The sequence below is a fragment of the Lonchura striata genome, chromosome 3 (genome assembly GCF_050655825.1).
Source record: "Lonchura striata isolate lonStrDom1 chromosome 3, ASM5065582v1, whole genome shotgun sequence".
Lineage (NCBI taxonomy): Eukaryota > Metazoa > Chordata > Aves > Passeriformes > Estrildidae > Lonchura > Lonchura striata.
In genome coordinates this window covers 98,673,641-98,695,807 of record NC_140705.1, presented here as the reverse complement: position 1 = coordinate 98,695,807, position 22,167 = coordinate 98,673,641, and the positions used below count along the sequence as shown (strand labels likewise).

The 22,167-nt window shown below is 37.2% G+C and overlaps 1 protein-coding gene across 8 annotated transcripts in view; it reads right to left on the bottom strand.

The window, feature by feature from the left end:
* The window catches only part of SRBD1 (S1 RNA binding domain 1), a 123,872-nt gene that overhangs the window by 63,405 nt on the left and 38,300 nt on the right, over window positions 1-22,167 (bottom strand). The gene's annotated exons all lie outside the window — the stretch shown is intronic.

Genomic DNA, 22,167 nt, shown 5'->3' with positions numbered 1-22,167 from the left:
GGAGGCTTTGCAAGTGACTTAAGTGAACTTTTAGATTTTTCTTAAAGCCTCAGGTTTTGCATAAACCAAATGCTTAGAAAAGTAAGTCAGTACAAAGGAAAATATCTCCATTTAAGCGAAAACAGCCCTCTCTGACCTGCAACATTCATTCTTTATCAATTCTGGCCTTACTATAAATACACACTGTGCATGATCTCAGTCCCTGTCTCAATCTTTATGAGAGGAAAGAAAATTAATCCAAGAAACAAGTGTTACCAGAAGTAAATAGGCAAACCAGCTTCCATAAACAAAACTAAAACTACCTGACAATTTCATTAAAAACACCTACATTCTAAAGTCTAACATATCACTTGAATCCCAGCCATGAACATGCACACACACTGCCTCAAGTCAGCTGCCCTAAAACACTCCAAAAGCCCCAACTTGATACAAACTGAGCCACAGAGCTGCAGCTCCCTTCTCAGCAGCAGTCAATACCGTCTTCTCCCAGCTCTCACGGCCATCCCCAAAGAAAAACAGATTGCTTGTCTTCAGGAACTTAAACTTCAGTTCATTTATCTACCATACAACTCGAACTCATTCAGTAATGATGATAAACTCAGCAATTCAAATAAAACACATAATTAAAAACCCTTCAAGTGCTCTAGTTCCACTCAAGAGAAAACTGCAATCAAGTACTCAGAGTCTAAGTTTATTTTCAGCTGTGAAAATCTGGCACCACTGAATCAACTTTATATTTCTCCAAATAACTTCAACAAAACTGGAATTTCAGGTTGATAATTATGGCATCATACAGCTACTGCTCTGGAGATTAATACTATCAGTTTCAGAACTATTCTTCCTTTTACTACTCCACTTTTAAAATAACCTAATCTTTGCCATAAGGAGAGAAACCACAGTCCTTAAGAAGCAGACCTTTCAGCAAAAAACTTAACTTTGCTTTATATTGTTTTAAAATTGGCCTATAAATTTTCATTTTAGGAACATTTATTAGGTCAAATTTTTATATAAAGAAACTGATACCTAGAAACCACTCCCTTTAGAAAAAGCTGGAGAACAGCTCAGAGGTTAAATATATTCCCATTCAATGTTCCAAGCACAGTAACAGTAAATAGTGTAAAATACAAATATAAAATGTAAGAATTTCTTACTGTTTTTTTTTACAGATTCCCCTCTTCCCCAGTCAAAACTGGAATTTGGTGGAGTGCTGTACATACGAGTCAGATTTTAAAGTTACCCAAAGCTCTAAAGAACAGTAGTACAAACAGATCGTTCAATAAAGACAGAATAAAATACTGATATCTTTAATATTAATGTAACTCCAGACACATTCAAACAGAGGAAAAACATCCTCAGACCAGGTGAATAGGGCAAGTGAAAATGAAACTATTTCATGATCTTTCCAAAAGATTCAGTATTATGAGCACTCCTTCACTATAAATGACATTCATAAAACATTCCTATCACAGCACTCAGAAGTACGATCATATCACAAAAACCTAACTGCTGAACATAAAGATGTTGACAGAAGACTCATAAAACTGATTTCTCTGATGAACAAGTAATTTAAAGAACAATGCAGCAGAACATACTTCTTAACCTGTTCACACCTTATAAAGGCAGCATCTGGCAAGCATTCCCTTTCTGCATTTTGCTTCCAAAAAACCACACATGAGCACACACTTCTAACAGCTTTTCACTAATTTCTCTTCAATCTTCATATTCCAACAGATCCCAAATATTAGCCCACATGCAATTTTTAAATTTAATACATTGATAATACAGTGTCAATTTTAGATTTAAAAAAAAAAAATCAGTGTTTCACAGTCATTTCTACAACGTTGTACTATAAACTGTACCACTGAACACAGCCTATTGCTTGATCCTCTCCCAGCATCTTCTGCAGTGAAAAAACTGATGTGACCTTGATGAGAATTTTAACACACTCTGTATTTTACTGTTTCTCATTAATACGACACGATTAGCAGAAGCAGAATGATTGCACCAACACTGCTATTCTATGGTAATATGTGACTTGTGCTGGATTTTAAGGTAGGCAGTACAAAAAACTCCTTGCTAAAATGAGTAGATAAAATGAAAACTCAGGATAGGAGATAGAAACATTTGAAAAAAAGCATATCTTCCTCAAGAGCAAAAACATTTATACACTGGGGTGAGAAGGGGGGAAGCCAAGTAAAAAACTATCTCAAGAAAGAGAACAAGATATAAAAAGCACCTTCAGAAGCAGCATACACTGGACACTTGAGATCCACTCTGAGATGGCTTAGTATACACATGCAGCTATTCTGTGAAGTATTTGGTGCAGCAGACATGGAAAAGGGGAGGAAAAATTTCCACTCACATAGAACTTCATACTGCTCTGCCCAAGACAGCAAAACCCAGACATTAAAGAAATCTTTTACCCAGATTAAATGCATAAGCCACACACTCCAAAGAAACCATCCTCTGGTTCATTCAACAACAGTCACCCAAACTTTTACAGAACTATTAGTAGCTATCACATGGTTTGATATGGCTACAGGGAGGTGGATACTAATGTGACGATGGCACACAAAATGCTAAAGCATTTAGCTTGGTCAAAATACTAAGATTACAAGCTTTAGGGATTGTCAGCAGATGTTCTGGCTTTTACTTTTTGACTAGACAGGAGACAGTCACTTTGGTTCATTGACATTTCATATGTTTTCCACATTCTCAGCATTGTCTTGAAAAGGGGGATGACTTTATAGACAATTTAAGCTAATTTAACACTGCTCAATGCTCTACATCATGTCTTTTAAATAATGTATATATATTTTATGTCAGGGCATATTAAGAAAACCAAACATGCTCAAATGAGTAGGAAACAGAAATTGACTCCAAACTACTGTGGTCCACACTGTTCTTCAATCTCCTCTTCCCATTTCTATAATGGATACAATTCTCAAAAGAGTAAAAAAAAAAAACACCCAACTTCCTAAGAGCTGGTGAAATTGTATTAAAATCTTGTGCATCTTCAGAATTTGTTTCTATTTTAACTTTTTAAGTCACTTAGCAGATAAAAACAAAAGAACTGGCCCCATAATAAGACCCTCACTACTGTGCATTCCTTGGGAGGAAAGAATCTGACCAAATCTAAATATTTGCAAAAGTTTTAGTGAAAAATTATTTTGCTTTTTAAAGTCAATATGCAGTAGGTAAATAAGCACATGGTTATGATATGATACAAAAAGCTTCTAGGACATGAATGAACAAGTTCCATAAACTTCTATTTGAATTAACAAAAAAGCAGGTAAAGGATCTGGAACTACGCCTCCATAATGTGCTTCCCACATCAGCCATCCCATGGATAAGGGGATTTTCCTCAGCATCTGTATCCAGTTTTTAAAAATTAAAAGTACCAAATCACAAAGCCACTACATAGTATTACAGTGTATTCTTTTCAATTGTACAAACTGGCTTGTTGCATATGAACTAAGCTTTCCTGTACTGCACCCATCTCAAGCACAGTTGTTAGGACACATTTTAAGTAGCTGAGGCAACATTAAATGTATTCCACCAGCACCACCTGGTGGGCCCTCAGCTTTATGCTAGAGACCATGCCACCTATACTCTAAGGAGCCTTTTATAACGTTTGCTAAAGCAAGCTGTTTTCTTACTCAGCTTAAAAAAGCAGTGCTTAATTGAGCTGAAAAGATTATTCAGATATCCCATCTTTAATTTTTACATGAAAAATGAGTCTTTCTTGTAAAAGGTAAAAAAAAAATAAAACCACTTACAATTTAGTCTTTTTAAAATTCAAAGTTATTACATACCTACAAAGTGCATAAAGATTACAAGTAACCAGCTAGTTAATGACAGTGGTTTAACTAAATTACTATTTTTAAAACTTGCAGGTTTCTTATGTAGTAAGTTTTCACTGTAAACATTTTCAAAGCTATGTAAAACATCTAATATACACATAATAAAGAAAAGATATATCAGGCTAGACATTTGTGGGTTTAAAAATGAATGCAATTTCCTGACATTTTCAAGATCCTTACCAACATTTCAGACTTCTATATTACATTGAGGTAATTTCCCTACAATCAAATGCAACACTGGATTAATAACCTACAAAGAAACAAAAGGCAACTTTATCCAACTTTACATAACTTGCTACACCTACAACTTCCAAATTCCTGATCTCTCACTTCAATCCTTTAAAGTAACATTTTAAGAAACAACACCAGCACGAAGAAGAGTCTGGTGTTTATTACTTGGAAGAAAATCCTTGTCACTCTAAAAGCAAAGGGTATACCAACCTCAAAATAGGCCAAGATTTTCGTATTTGGCCATAAAATTATGATCTGCCATTAAAACTCCCTTCACAATCATGATTTAGTAATTGTGGCCAATTCTTCTAACTCAACTTTTTATATATTTACTGATAAATATATCGCTCATAAACTTGTGGCTACAAAGCCAGAGGCTCCCACAAAGTACAACAGTAAAAGAAGAGTCAAAGGTTTTTTCAGTGTTACTTACTAAATTAATTGGGGTATGAATCACCTGGAACAGAAAAAGAAAATTAAATAAAATGACAAAATATTCTCTAGAAAAGAACACTGCATTTAGACACTCAGAATGTATCAAGTTTTAATTATGTTGACAGATGTTATGATAAAAACCAACTAAGAAGGGACACGGAAAACTTAATTAAGCACATACTCAAAAGAAGATTGGGCTACTTCATTAATAAGAAATCCATTGAGCCTTACTGGAAACACAGAAGTCACAAACAGTTCCTGAAGAGCCTAACACCCAAAAGGGTTGAGAGTTACACTACAGAAATAGGATGTCTGCATCTGTTGTTACATGTCTCCCTACACACCCATTTTTGCTGACTAATGAGAACCAACTAGTGCAGGCTGAAAAAGCTCTTCATAGGAAACAGCAATAAGCCCTCATTTGCATTTTGACTCATCTTGCTCTTCCTGCTCCTGTCAAGCAGGACATTGCACATGGCAGAACACAACTGGAGCGGTCTCTTCAACTCCTCACCATGACCAAAGGCAGAGCCACCTGCCCCTCCTAGCAACTCATGTCTGGGCACACAAGTGCTCCGGGACCTCTGTGCTGTGCACAGCACAATTCTTTCTGCTCTGGTGGTGACTGTGGCCAGCTGGAGCCTGCAGCACAGCACAGGCTGGGCTGTGATTTGTGCAGCCACACGTGCTTCACCACAGGAACAACAGGACACCAGGACTGACAGACTCTGGCCCTGACACAGCTTTGCCATTGCTTTTTTTCATATGAGAAACAAATCAGGGAAGTTCAAGACGAAAAGGTTTTGCTATATACTGAATAATGTATTCAAAGAATAAAAATACCAAAGAGATTTTCAAAAGCCTGTTCATTCTGATAGATGGGATAGGATTCATAATCCGGTGTTTCCCCATCACCAATAAAGTATAGCAGGGTATAGCAAAGGAAGATGTTAAGATCATGGAAAAAGGATTACAATAGAAAGTAATAATTATTCAATAGAATCAAGGCAAATAGCATCCAATTCATCTGTGTTTTTCAAATAATATAAAGAATTAGCTTTAAATATTAACAATATATAGAACCAGGAAGATATTTTCATTGCAAAATATATTTAATACTAAAAACACTGTTTGATGAGAAAGGAATATTCCTCAAATTTCCATTGCTTCATTCAAAACCTTTAGTTACTATACACCATAAAAGCATTACTTACATGACAGTCCATCTTTCAAAATCAATCAAATTAGAAAAAAGCTATTAAGTCATCTTTAGCAAAAGTATTAAAAAAAAGCTTGTAGTGACCATAGCTGCTGCTATTCAATTAGATGCAGGAGGGGCACAATAAATCTTAAAGTACAGCTCCTGCCTCAGAGCTCCCAAACACACAAGAATTTAACCCTACAAACAATCTTCAGAGAGCACACCAAATGATAAGCAGTAAAACAGATTCCACATAGTTGCTCAGCTACATTCTGTAAGTTTCCATATAAAATATAAGATGAAATTCTGCTTACAACTATCATTTTGAAGTCAGAGCAAAAAAAAGTGTCAGTGTTTCTAGCCATGTATGATTTTTTCCTGTATTTCATGAAGTTTACTAGAAATTCTGCCATGCAAAGAAAGGGAATATGCTCTTGACCACCTCAATCTACTTTGCAAAGTAAAAACCATGACATTATTTCATACCAGGGACTCTGTTTTACAGCAGATTAAAACACAGAATAGCATCACCTCTTTCAATTGCAAACCCTACATTTGAAACAGCTTGCTGACCCCACAGCAGGGATAATAAATCAGCACCTCATCAAGCAGCTGCTGAAGTGACAGAAGTTCAAGGCAATCATCCTTTCGTTAGGAAGTGTTTCTCTACTGTTCAGCCAAAAATGATATTTAGCATCAGTTAAGCTGATGGTTTTCCTGGTAGACAGTATAGATCTTTAGAACCGACTCTAGAGGAAAGAATTTGGCCTGTTTCAATCCATCTCTAGCAAGACACTGTAACCATTGTTGGTACTGTTGCTTGAGATCATTAAAAATTACTTATCTTAAAGTAACACTTAGTCTTACACTGATACTGTGTTTCCCAATTTTTCTTGTACACTTATGCAAAACTAAACTTCTCGACAGAACTGAAGTACAGTCTTTCAGACAAAGAACAACGTGCCAAATTTCATGGTTTGAAATACCAAATTACAGTCTTTCAAGAACAGATAAAATGCAAGACTTCCTCAATGTCTGTTTACAAGAAAACTCTATGAACTCCTAAATCAAGAACTAGTTACCATACTAAACTAATAAAGCTAACTGCTATAGCTCCAGTCTGGAATCCTTTATTCAGCTGTGTATGAACCATGCCCTCAGCACATCCCTGCAAAGGGAAGAATGATCAGATATCTGTCTTCATCTTGTCTGAAAACGATGACATTTTTCAGTAAGAAAAGGGTCCAAATGGCAGGTGTCAAAGAGCTTTAGCTTCACACGTGGTGCTAGGAGGCAGAAAAAACAACAGCAGCGTGTGGCCATGTCAGAGCTGCACAGAAGCTGCCGTACAAGCGCATATCTGAAAAGAGCAAACCTCAGAGCCTGTTAAATCAATCTAGTGCCAGATGCTGTTATCAGAACAAAACTGGTGCTGTGGATTCATCCCCAGAAGAAATACATGTCTGCAGTGAAAAGTGAAAGACCTAGGGTGGCATGTCTCAAGACTGAAGGTGACAGTCACCTGTGACTGCCCCCACCACTTTCGTTGACAGTTTCAGAAAACAAGTGCTGTCATTGCTCATAAAGCAGCTGAGTTGAAGCTCCTTTCTGCTCTTGCACAGAGCTTTAAAATCTGAGCTTCAGGTCCAAAATCTACTTCCAAGTTAACCATCCAACTAAAAAGCAGTCAAGTAATTCATTTTTACTTGAAACAGCGTAGTACAGTAGGAAGTTCAGAGAAAATTTAGCTACTGCTTGTCTCCTTGCTGCAGCAATGCCAAGGAAAAGAAATTGTGACAATATGGATAATGTTGTAGAATCAACATTACCTTAATGAAAGAGGACAAGTTTAACTCAAAAGAAGCACATTTTATGTGATTAACATGCAGCAGCAGCAATTCTAAGTAGTATAAACTAAAAATGGTTGTATTCAAATATGTTCAAAAGTCTCCTATCTATCATCAATTGCCATTAGAAGAAAGGCAAGTAAAAAAGGCTTTTAGAAAATGTAAACCTAGAGATCACTTCTAAAATATAATAGGCATGGAAAGGGGTATGCTCTTTATGAATATACTTCATAATTTCAAGACCAATCGTGCCAATGCTCAGCAGTTTTGCATAACTAAATTATCCCAGTGAATTCAGGGGAACAAACTGTACATACAGCATTAGAAAAATGTAGCCAAACACTGACATGATTTTATCCAACCTGTTTTTATCCAGGAGGGAAGCACAGGGAGAAAAAGAAACACAACAACTTTGGCAGTCAGGCTTCAAAAAGAAGATAAACACTAGGTGATGTTAAACAGATTTCATACCTTTATAGACAATGAAATGAAATCACCTAGAAGCACATTAGAAACATGGAACAGTCCAAAAATATTTCGATGCTCCCCAAAAGCCCTATAAAAACTGTTCCCCACTGAAAGGCTCAATAATCAGCCTTTTTTAGCCCCTGTCCCTCACAGTTCTCAAGCACTTGGTGAAGATGACAAACTTGACTCAACACCAGGAAACACAGCAGACCAAAGGAATCTGCAAGTTCCAGAGCAGAAGGCTCTCACCAACACTGGCCTCCCAGCAGCTTCTTTTCAGCTCAGCCAAGCAGAAACCCTCGCAGTGATAGCACATGGCAAAAACTAGTGTTTAACCCAGTCCATTTCCAGACATGCAAGATCTTACAAGATCTAAGACTGGCTGTTCTTAGAAACAGCAGAGGCAAAGGGTAAAACCATGAAACCTGGTAGTTCATGCTTATGTATAGTAGCTCAAGTTGAAGTACCAAATATCAAGGTTGTGGAAACAAACAATACTTTTTAAAAAAAAAAAAAGATTCCTGCCTATAAAAGAAATACCTAGACCTTACTAGTACCATGTGTATTTGACAGTGTCAGTGACATAGAAGGGGGAAAATGTCTGACTAAAGCCTATTTAATTTTTAAGCCAAAACATTTCCCTATTGCATGCACTGTCATACCCACATCACCCTTCTGTGGGACACAGGACACTCAAGAAAACAAATGATCCACCGAGGAGAGTCCATCAAGTTCCTTCATGAATAAAGATCTCTCAACCAATTTATTTGTCAGTGAACTTCACAGAGCATTTAGATTTAATCAAATAACATAGCATTTAGAAGCATCACATGTGAATAGTCAGTTTGAAATTACCTAGAAAGGCTACAAGAACAAGGCATTCCAGTGCTATAATGGCTCTTGTGACTCACTTTTATTTGTTAGAATGAGCAACACAGATGCAGCAACTGCTCTGCCTAAAACGCAGTTAGTGAATCCAGACCAAAGGCTGGAGCTTGGAGTCACATGAACTCTCAGGGAGACTTTGTTCCCAGAGTGGAGCATAACTGGACAAGACCACAGCATATGGAGGAAAATGCCTCTTGGAGAACGGCACCTCCAGCAACTGTCATTTTCTTTAATGCTCACTCTGGGCAATTGGGAGGCAGCCTGGCCAGTGCTGCTGTGCTGCCTCCACACATGAATCCTCCTGATTCATGCAAAATTCTGACCCGTAGCTTTGGCCAGGGACACGCTTTATTCTTTCCCCTCTGTGCTTTCCTACAATACCACTGATCTTAGTACTCAATCTCTCCTTGCCAGCCCAACCCTCTCCTCAGCACAGGTCCAGGAGGGAAAGGTGGAGTCAATAACTGCCCTTCTGCTAGGGTTGAGCAATGCAATGCAGAAAGACTTTGCATAAAGGGAAGGAATCACAGATCCTCTGCTGCTGCTCCTCTCTGCTCCCTCCCCATCCCTCTTAAGAGAGAGGCTGTATCCAAAGACTTCATATTAAATATTTTTAACCTACAGACACTTCTTGGCACAGCTTACTGAACTCTGAAGTAGCCAGGTTTTCCATATAGAGAAATTCAAAGTAAATTAAGAGTTCTGGAATCAGAATAAATGCTGGCAGGAAAAATTCTGAGGTATTAAGTAAAAGTGTTCTTTCCACATCTTTCTAGCCATGTAGTTTCTTTTTAGCTTACTTTCACTTGGGATTCACCTAAAAAAAATAAGCTGTTTTGGTTTATAGACATGCATTCACCTAATGAGTTTATTCTCCAGCTCAATATACTCAAGACAAATGTTACATAAAGTAATAGTGCTGCATGCAGACCCAATCAAAATTATATGCTTTTACTTTTCAAAAATTACTTCTACAAATTATATCATGACAATGCACTTCTAATTTTTTAAGTATTCATTTGTTGGGGGTTTCCCAGGACAATACAGTTCCTTTGATATTTTCCCATGATCTAGTTTTTAACTGTTCAAAGTTGATAATTACCAGAAATTGTTCCATTCTGCCCATCAAGAAAAATATTTTTCTTCATTGGAAAAGAAAGGTTGTAAAACTGAGGTACTAGTTTAGTGTTTCCAGCAAAATCTATTAATCCCTCTGAAGGAACTAGAGCATTCAGTATAAAAAGGATTATAGCAACAGACAAGAAAAAAACCAAACAAGAAAGTTAAGAAAAAGAGTAGGTTACTCATTCTTCAGAAAAAGGTAACATTTTTTCATGTGAAATTAAAGCAGCCCCCAAAAAAAAAAAAATCAGTTGAAGCTTACTTTACCTTAACAAGCACTTTTAATAGCTCAGTTACTTTTCTCAGACAGATTTAAAGGCAGGGAGATGTATTCAAATGTCTGTAGAGCAACATAAGTAGATTGAGTGCCTTGTTATTAAATTACCCATTCTTCTCTTTTTAGGCCTCTATGATTCGTCCATTACTCCTCTGGACTCCTCATTGTCAAAGTTTTAAATATTACTATTTTACTTCTCTCATATGCAGCTGCTGGGCATCTACAGTAGGAGATCTGAATAAAATGTCTCCAAATGAAAGTGAGCTAAACATTAGGTATATTATATTTTTATCCTTTAACCATTTACAACAGTGGATACCCTCTCATTCATTTTATTTTACAAACAGATCTATCAACCTCTGTGTAAAAAAAAGCCCACAAATAAAAGTAATGACCAAATCCCCATAAACTTGAAATACATTAATGAATTGCATGTTTTTACAGACAGCAAACTCCTTTCATAAGATTGTAACCAAAAGTGGGGGGAAAAAAGACAAAAAATAGTTATCTGGAATTAGTGAAATAAAAGTTCAGTTAGGCAGCTATATTTGTTTTTCCCCTTCTCTTAAAAGGGAATAATTTGTTCCCTTAGGTTGTGACAGGTCCACACAGGAGACTTTCCATGAGTAATATCACTAGAACTGGCATAAACATATGCTGAAAGACCACTTCATTTAAAAGACATTTTTCATCTAGTTACAATCACTTCAATCACTTAAAAAAAAAAATCTGAACAGAAATTTATCATGCTTCATTTCTAACCAATTACTTTTAGACTTGGAAAGAAAATCCCAACTATAGTATCTTTGTTTTATTAGGTATCCAAATATGTAAGTACAGGATAAGATGACTTTCTAGTAAGAGATCCTTATATCTACTAAATCACAAAAATGCATCTTACATCCTACTTTTTACACTGCAATTTTCAAAATGATTCTCCTGTCATAGATATGCTACATAGCACTTAAATAATCAACTACAATTCTAGCTAAAGAATTACTTAAAATTACTTAACACATCTATAAATCTAATTACTTGTGTACCAAACAACACATATTTTGCAGAAGAACATGTTGGAACATGCATTTTTTTTAACCTTATTACACACCTCTTTTTCATCCTCAGCTTACTTTGTAATGGAAAAGTCTCTTAGAAACATTTGAGAAGCTGTAGGTCAGTTACATGATTTTAAACAAAGGCACTAACAAAACTAAAATGGGCAACTCATCCTTTTCAAATATAACTACGCTTTTTTTCCTCACAAATGCCAAAGTTTGCACCAGGAAATTCATGCTCAGTTCTTCCACCCTGCCATGTGGGCACTGAGCATCTATCCTACATCTACTTCTCTGGATTACTCATTATTCTTATGCCTAGATCCCGCAAGACAAGCCACCATTGAAGAGTGAGGGTCTTGGAATGATTACTTCAGCTTCTGGAAACTGCTGAATGCCTTATAATCACAATGGTTGAATCACAGTCACAATCACCTGTGAAGATTGACAAGTCCAACACTCACTCAAAGCAGGGAGAATCAAAGCAACTTGCTCAGGGCTGTGTCCAGTCTGGTTTCAAATATTTCCATGAGCAGAAACTCTAAAACCTACTACATATTAACAAGAACATTTGGATCCTCTGTAGCTAAGATGTGATGTTTTGATAGTATTAAGCTGAGGTTCCAAGTTTTTTTTTTAATGGCAGGTTAAAAATTTAGCACTAAATATACATTTAAGAAAAGCACATACTTGCTGTGAAACAGTGGGGCATAAATTAATGGAGATTTTAAGAGTCAAAACTCTGTTTTCAAAAACAGTGCTGCACTGAGAACTTGCTAAACAATCCCAGCTTCCTCAAATGCTGCAAGCAAAAAGAAAACATGAAATTGTTTGAAAATTAAATTAATGGAAATATGTGCCCTGCTGATTCCAGCAGGAACAGAGCAGGTCCACTTAATTTCCACTGTCTGATGTTAAACTGTTAAGACTGTTCTTGGAGCTGATAATTAACAGCTGTTACTTTAAAGAAAATTAACAACAAAACCAACAAAACAACAATTTGGAGATCAGGGCAATGGAAGAGACAGCACAATATTAAAGCAATCCTTGTCCAGATGAGAACCAGAGGTTATCTGAGAGAGACTCCATGGCAGCACAGCAGTGCAGAGCCTGGAGGGCTCTGGCTGATGCAGACAGCTCCTACGGGGGGTTATGGAGAACATATGCCAGGGTGGGATACGCAGCACCCTTTAATAGGGCAGAGCATCTCCTGCCCCCGGGCGCCTGCTCAGCTCTGCTGGCTACTGCAGGAGGTGGCAGAGCCAAGCCTTGTCCTCAGTCTGCCCCTAGAAGCCAGGCCAGCAGTGCTGGGCTGTCAGCATGCCCAGAGCCAGAGCAGCGTGAGGCTCGTGTTTGCACACCAGCAGCACTACACCCAGCACCACAGCCCCGGCACCATCGCCCAGCACCACAGCCCGGATCTGCATGGGACCAGCCCGGGGCCTGGACTGGCCAGCTGGGGATCAGGCTGACAGGATCTCCCACATCCACTGCGGGCATGGGCTAACAGACTCCTCCTCCATCAAAAGGACAAGGCACTAACATTAAATACTCCCCTTTGCCCCCACAGGCTTCCCAGTCTAAGCACAAACAAAACAGCTAAATTCAGATTCATATTGCATTAAGGAACTGCTGGTGCAGATTTTAATATTAAGGATCAAATTTCCACTATTCTTTTTTTTAATATAAATTTGCATAAAGGAGAATTTAATCCTGAAATGCCATGTAATTATTTCTAAACTATATATCTGAAATTGTTTTATAAAATTAGTCACAGATGGGTATGTTCAGAATTCTGTCAAGATGTTGAAATACTTTCTTAAAAATATATAAATAATGCTTTAAGATTACTAATACCACAAACTGGCATGTCCTGGATTTGAGTTTAATCAAACCCTGAGAACTAGAACAAACATTTCACAAGCTCCAAGTCTTGACTTCCTCTGAAGTACATAAAAGCTCAAAACATCACCATCATTACATGCAAGATGTGAGTTATGCAGTCTAATTATATTAAGTGTAATATACTAAAGAAGAAACCCCAAACTTGTATTCTGTCATCCAATGGAAACTAACCTACAAAAACTCTATAAATAAGGAATAGACATGAATTCAAACCATATATACTCCATTAAAATTCTGACAAGACCTGTTGTATAATCACTAAGACTTCAACCTGCACTGAGTGCTAGAACTGGTGTTTCAGATGACCCAAAGACAACTTACATAAAGAAAGCATCTCACTTGAAGTCTGCTGTACTAATTACAAATTTTATCTTACCACAGTTTCATATGAACCACAGACTAGCTTTGCTTCACAATGTCTCATATTTGCAGTTGAACCAAAAATAATTAATTTTGCATTTTATGCATCGCACACTAAATAAAGTGTATTGACACAAATCAGCATTTCATCTGTATCTTTAATTTATAAAAACCTGGAAGAAATTTCCTACAGACCATAGAACTGAATAGAATCTGCTTTGAATTAGGTGCCACCACTTTTTTCTTCTCATGTAGCACGAGAACAACCCCAGGCTTAAAATCTTGTGTCAATCAGAAAACATTATTCCTGTTAGTGTAAGAAGTCCAGTAACCTACAATCTACCATAACTGCTTTACCAAAGAGAAGCCATTAAGAGGAAAAATAATTTCCTCTAGCTCGATCTGCTAATAATGAGCTCAGGCTTTCCACTGAGCAAGCGGTCTTCTCCATAAAGGCCATGAGATCATCAACCAGCTCCCCCAAGGACAAACCAAGGCAGCATCAAGTGCCTGTGGACACTCAGGTACAAGCAGCAAGACGATGGCAGAGCCATTTCCATACAGGAGCAGGGGTTAACAAGAGGAACAGTCTATAGGAGAGCCTTAAGCATTCCTTTAAAAGGAGTTAAACATCCTTTTAAGTCTTTTTTACTGTTCTTGTTAGGTAGAAAAATGGGATATATTAAAAATATACCATATCATAGTATCAAAATTATTTAATTTAAAAATATTCAAATGGACAGTGTCTCTATTTACTCTTACAGCAGAAAATTAATTAACATATTCTTTTGCCGAGACAATCACTGAGAAGTAACACAGCAATATCCACTTTGATTTACTTAAAAATGACAAACTTCCAGAAAATAACTTTAATTAAAAAGAAAAAAAATATCTTGGAGCTGTAATTTTATACTTTGAGGACAAATAGACCAGGAACAAGCAATAAATGCATCACTGATTTCACTGAAAGCCCACTTACAAAGTATATTTACAGTATGACATCATAATGGTGACAGGAGAATCACCCATGGAGGATCCATGTTTCCCTGAAACATTTACATCAAATTCAAATGTCAAAATGTATTCTATCTAAATGTTAGTTCTAGTTCAACACAACACAAGAACTGAACAGGCAGTAGGCATATTGCCTTGGCTGCCAAAGAAGTCTTTGAAAATATAAATTTAATTAGGTTTGAGAGAGAAGTTTTATGTGAAAAAGCAGTTTATTATAAACAGTAACTATAACTGCTTATAGACAGACATCATTGCCCCCACCTCCAGGCTTTTTATTTAGGAACATCCACAGACAAATGAGCTGTTTGAATAATATTTGCTGCTACATAAAAAAATCTGATTTAATTAGAAACTAATATTAGTTGCAATTGAAATAAGATGAAAGCAGGAATGTTATTTCTACATGAGCAACAAATTCACTTTCAGGAACATTAGGCATTATAAGGAAAGGAAAATATCTAAACATGCATTACTGCCAGAGGGATGTGATTACATGTGATTACAACCAAGCAACACCAATCCTCCCCCAAAACTGAAAAGGAAGAAGAAAGCCAGCGTAAGTCTCTCCTCACTGCCCTCTCCCCTGCACTTGCTCACTGTTGCTGCAGGAGGGGTGGGTACTGAAGAAGATGCTTCATGCAGCTTGTGCATTTTGATGTCTCCGTTCAGGAACAGTTTCTCGCCTCCGTATCACTCACCATGACAAACGGATCATTTGTCCCTCTCTCCACTTACTCATCATTGACAAAACTGCTGGGATTCAGTTATAGAAAGGAATTATCCTCAATAGGCACCTTCAGTTAGACACATGACACTGCAGTCATCTAAGTCTAATCCCTTTTCAAGCTGAAATAACCTACTCAAAGTCCCTTTGAGACACACAGCATGTCTATATTCTCTGCCTCTCACACTTTGAAAAAAGCAGAAGTGTGCTGAAGTATCTCCTGTTGCTGTGGCTTCTTTCATGGAGCTCTTAAGACTGCCAAGCACTTTGTTGATAAGAAAAGTTTTAAATGAGTCCAGGCATGAGTCCCCAGTTTCAGCGTCACACAAAATTACTCTGAGGGACAGTGCAACATGGGCAGCACTTGCTCCTGCACTGCCAACAGCCTCTAAGAGCCGATAGTCTGAAATCAGAAAGAGAAATTGCAATTTCAGGTAACTGCAGAGGGGAAGAGCTCTTGATTTCCTGACAGACACGTTGCATTTGCTTCTCAGTCCTGGAAGATTTTGGGCTGTCAGACATCTAGAGATCATAAATGTTCAATATTCAAATCTTCCTAAAATCCAATGCATTTTGTCTTTTTTTGGGTTTAAATTAAAGGTTGCACCAGTTGCTCTCCTAGTACTGGGGGAACTTGTTAGCAGTGGTACAGGAGGCGATTTCCTGAGGTTTACTTCTAAAAATAAACCTGAAAATATTTTTGGAGGCGATTTCTATCTAAGCTTAGAAACTGCCCATCAACTTTCATTTTTACCAGACCTCAACAGTATTGATACTTCAAAGAATAAAGAAACTTTTCCCCACATAAGAGCATTTATGATATAGGATGAAAAATTTCATTCCTCTGACAGCTAGAAGACACTGAAATGAAGATATCTAATGTTTGGCAGCTGAATGTAATCTAAGTGTCTATTCTAAGCTTCTGCTATCAGCATCAAAGATAATAGCACAGTAAGTTCAAATAAATAAGTAAATCCATATATCACATCTCACAACAATAAAGGATGCCCAGTAAGAGCTGAAATGCAGAACAGCAAATGTGGTTTTACAAATGAATAGGTATGAAGTTTGGCAGAATCTCAGCTTAAGTAAAAACATATTACTGGCAAACTCACGCAAATGGAAAAATGCTTATTTCTCCATTAGGTTCTTACAGAATGTCTACTTGAAGACAAAACACTATCCAAATATACAACCAGCTCTGACTGTGCAATAACACTCAATCTCAGTACATTACAAATTATCTTGTATTTATATAATTTTAATCTGGATGCTCTCACTACTAATCACACTATATCTGCATGCTTCCATTTAAATTAACTCCTGACAGAATTTCACAAATAACTCCCGTTGGAGCTTCTTTACATAATAGGGAGCCTAAATTAAGTTTCTCAATCTTTACTAGTGAAAATTTACCAATTGCCAATTACCAATAGCTATTTCATGGCACAGTCACTTAAAACACACAAATGTATTCCTGATGTCTCTTATGTATAAGCAGGATAATGGAGTAATATTGCAAATTCCACAGCATCATTTATTTTAGAAAGGCCATATTGACACAAAACAAAGTAACATTTTAATGATTTTAATTTACATTCACTTCCAGTATCAAAGATTTTGTTGTCGGCATGACAATACCATACTAGTGTGGAGCAATTCTATTTCATCTAGGCAATGGGTGAAGACAGGCAGCTTAAAATGCATACATGGGTAACAAGAACCACACCCCAATTTTCCATAATTAAATTGCCACAAATACAAATGAGAAGGAGGATTTAATCTATGCAAAATACTTTGCACTTTCTGTTATTTTCAGGTCCAAACCCAATGGTTTTCAACCTGTGGTTCACAGGCTACTTCCAAGACATTTAAAATAGGACTTGAAAGAGCACAGCCCACTGCAAGTAGACTTAGAGTCTCTGGAGTGATTTTTTTTACACTGCCATCAGTAAATTTCAATGATCTGCAAATTAAAAATACATCCAAAACCCATCGTTATTCAGCTCAGTCACTTTCTCTCAATTTGTTCTATCAAGTAACATCCAAATATGACTACATTCCATTTCCACTATTACAGAAACTAAGGTTGACCAGACACATTACTTCAAAGAAAAAAAAAAGCCACCTGAAACTACAGAACTACACATGCTCATTTTGGAAGGTCTTAAAAAGCTGCAGCAGCTGCAGCTTACCTAAAAGCTTAAGCTTTTCTGTTTGTTTGGTACCTGTATCAATACCAAGTTTGGAGCAATTAAGTCTTGGATTATTAAAGCTTCACTCATTTTCTTCAAGCAGGACTTCACACTAATGGATCCAATTCTAACCTTCCATGCCTTCTGATTAATAGACAACATTTTCAAACACACTCTGGAGATATATGAAACAAGGGTATTTAGCTTACTCCAGTTTAAAAAGGAATTAATAAACACAGTATTGGAAAAAACTCCTATGTGCAGCTGTTAGAGCAGTCTTCTCCAATGCTCAGTCTGAGAAGCAATATTATGTCATTAGGTTGCATTTTTCAGTGGAAGTCCAAACCTCAGTATTAAGCTTGGACTGAACACCATCCATTCATGCTCACAAATGATCAGGGAACAAGAGCGGGAAATTTCTCTTGACATAACCTGCTGCACTGAACAGGCAAAGAACACACAGCTCACATGAGGTCACAGCTGCACAAAGTTCCTGCAGGCTGTACTTCAGCCTCTGTCTAGAGGAAGCACCTTCAAGGTGCCATGCCCCTCATTCCCTGGCTGCACTCATTCTTTCTGCATCACTTCCTCAAGCTTCTTGCATTCCTTGAGCCATCTCTTGACCCTGACAGCCACTCAGATACCTCTTAACAAAAGGCTCCTTGCCTTCTCCTGCCAAGAAGGCACACAGTGCTGAGACCTGCACACAGCCTTTCACGGTGACTTTAAAGTTCCATCCACTGGCATCTCTACTGATATTGCAAACATGGTAAGAGTGTGTCAACAGCAATGAAGAATGGTTTGGTAACTCTTGAGAGAAAAAAGGGTGTTGAACCAAATAAACACAGCAATTATGGAAGGAGTGGGCATATTATACTATCATCTTGTATTATGTTCATTCTGCTAAATAAGAGCCTTCTTTCTATGATAATAAACTGGTAAGAACCTTGTGGTGTTGACCAAAAAGCACAGAAATGTGTTGTAACCACATTAAATAATAATCTAAATCATTTTAGTCTGAAATTAACTTCATTTTGTCCTGTTATGTAACTTCCCTTCTCAAAATATCAGACACAGAAATTAACTGGTTTTCTTTCACAGAATAAGCTGAGCTTATAGGAACCTGCAAAGATGATCAAGCCCTACTCCCAGATCTACACACCATCATCCCCAAGAGTCACACCATGCACTTGACAGTATTGTCCAAACACATCTTGAACTCTGTCTGGCTTGGTGCTGTGACCATTCCCTGGGGAGCCTGTTCCAGTGCCCAAACAGCCTCTGGGTGAAGAACCTTTTGCTAATATCCAACCCAAACCTCCCAATTCAGCTTTGGACCATTTCTTCAAGTCCTGTCAGTGGTCATGAGAGTGGAGACACCAGTGCCTGTCCCTCCTCTTCCCCTCATGAGGAAGTTATAAGTGCAATGAGGTCTCTCCTCAGTCTCTTCCAGGCTGAACAGACCAAGTGACTTCAGCTGTTCCTCATATGGCTTCCCCCCAAGACACTTCGCCATCCTTGTTGCTCTCCTTTGTTTGACTGGAGCAATCTAGGAAAATTCAGATGTAGTCATCTTCCTTAAATTTATTAAAACCTTTTTTATTTCTGGGTTTTGGAAATAGCCTTGAACAAGAGACTTTAGGCCAGAGGAATTTGTTAACACAGAAAGCCCTTAAGAAAGGAGAAGGCATTGTAAACACTGACCAGCACACAATGTGAAGTGATAATAGTTTTAAAGACTTCTACTAATGAAGTCAAACATACCCAAAAGATAAAATCCCCTACTCACAGTATAGTTTTACTAGTCTTGTGCTGTACATTTAAATTAAGACTAAATCTGATTTTGTCTTAACTGAGTTTTAGGAAAACTCCTAGTTTTGCTCTACAAACATATTTCATGCAATACACACATGCCAAAACTGTCCCCAGGGACCTTACAGTACACTCTATGTAGAAATGGTGGCTCTTGGTCACTGCATCCTCTTTCTCTGGTGTTTCTTAATAACCTTTTACCTTCCCAACAACTTCTTATTTTGTGTTCACAAATATTTTTGGGGGTTTTTCCCTTTTTACTTGACTTCTGTTGTACTGCCATACCAGATGAAGTCACACTGATTATCTTAAAAGTTGTTTCATTAATCTGAAAATAACAAAGATCTATAAGAAAACAGCCTGTGTTCAAATTACTGCTCAGTGGGACACAGAAAATTGAAAATAGATAATTCATTTTGAAATCCCAAATATAAATGGCTTCTATGTGAGAAAACAAAGGAAGGAAATAATTTATCATGTTCAATTTCTCACTGTAATTATCTGATTTGCAAAAGTATATTTGAAATCAGTACATTTCTAACTTAAGAGAATGCATTACGGCCCTTAGTCATGTTTTCACACATTTAATGGCTTTTCATCCTAAAATCTTACCTTTCTTGTATTTATTTAGTACCCCATGAAGGCTTGAAGAGATTTACATATTGAGAATGCATAACTTTTATAAACTCTTAGAAAGACAAAACACAGAAGGGAAGTTGCACAAAACTTTCCTCTCTCCCCGCAGATTGTTCTACCACAGATTCCCTTGGACACAAGTCAAATGACATGTCCCAGTGTTCTGGAAAAATGGACTTTTTTATTAAGATTTAGATTTCTTTCACTAGTAACATTTGCTTCCTGACCCCTGCCTTCACATTACTGAAATCTAGATTCCATATGCAACTTACTTAAAGGAATTAATTATCTCTTTAACTACCTTGAAATCATTCCAGTGAGTCCTTGTTCTCATCCTGAAAACTATTAATTATTTCTCTTAAGTATCAAAGACAGTTCCATAATTAAGTGTATCATTCATACCGTTTGCTTCATAAAGTTTCAGATTCATGCTATGCAAGACAAAAGTTAACATCGCATGCTTCACCTGCCCAACCACAACTTCACTGCTTACCCATTTCTTTCCTACCCCTCAGAAAAATACAGCTAGAGAGGGTACAGATGACTACAGATGGGGCAGACGCGATTGCTTGCTTCAAAGGCAAAGATCACCTCTGAATTTCCCATTTTGAATATAGTTTGGGTCCAGCTCAACAGAAATACCAGTCTACCAGGAACAAGAACTGGATCCTACTTTAAATGCAGTCACTCATTCTCATCCATGTTATACCAAACAATAGGTAAACTACTACCTAAGTTGTGAAGAACCAAGAATAGTAGGAGGAAGTCATCTCTGTGCAGAGTGAAGTTTCAACTTACAGGACTGTCTCCTCTAAATATAAGTACATGCGAAATGATTTTTCATTTGAAGTACGCATGGTCATTCAGCTGCGGTAAATAATCACAACAGAACATAAATAAGTAAGGGAGGAAAGACAGTTTGGCTAGAAATCGCTACATAATTTAGAATGTTTTCATTGAGTATGTCTTCACACGTATTTTAAACCTCTTTGTTCCTCAAAGTAGTTCTTCACTGTTTAGGACTTCTCATGACTTCACTAGAGCTTGAAAGAGATGAAAGTAGAACAAAGGTGCTTCAGTGCACGTTTCAGATGTGTGCATTGTTTCTGCTGAATATGTATTCCTTTAGCCAAAACTTTCCAAACTACTTTCCACCTTTTGGATCAGACAACTAATGACCTAAGGTGTGTAGGTGTGTGTACATAAATGTGTCATCAAGAGAGTTATATAGCTTAACAGACAAAAATAACAGCTTAGAGGAAACACAATCAAAAAGAAATAGGAATAAAGTTTCCCATATCCCTACCCCCTTCATACTCTCAACAGACTTGAAACAACTGCATTAATGCAGCAAGCAATAGCTTGTAAAAGGATGCAAACCAGCTGAAACATTTGACAGACAGTGCTAAATACCAGAGGATTCATATCAACCACTTTATTTGAAAAGGTGCTTTGAAGTTGGCTATCTTTCATGTACCTCTTTCATGGCACATTAATAAGGAAAACTGAGATGGGGTAAATTAAGTCCCAAGGTCATATCTAGAGTTACAGCGCTGTGGGTACCTGATGAAATACGGATTAATGCTGCATGAGCACTGAATAAATAAAACCATTTCTGTTAACCACTCAAACAAGTTTTACAAGTAGTTCTGAACTTTATTCAGCAACTAGACTTCAGACATCTTAATCCCCCCACACTGCTTTGAAACCTAATTATCATAATGTGAACCCAAATGTTAGGTCCCTTTCAAACTGCGAGTGCTATGAAGCAGAAAAGTAATGGGAATTAAGCTAGTGTAACATTAGAAACATAGAGGCATGGAACTTGAAAGTGGCATTTGTTAAAGCTGAGAGAGCATAATGTAGATATTCAACAACATAAAACACACATTTAAATTGAAAAGGATATTTAAAGCATGTGCAGACACCTATAAAATACAAGCGGACCTAAAATCCCGTAGAACAAACATCTCTAAATCAATTTCTTGCCACCAAGGTCCAACTTCAAAAGGTATTACAGTCCTATTCCACCTAAGCAGAACATTTCTAAGTATTCTAAAGCAGATAATATAAACTTTAAAGAAAACCCACTGAGAACTTTACAAGACATTACAGACTTTCCCCTATTTGTCAC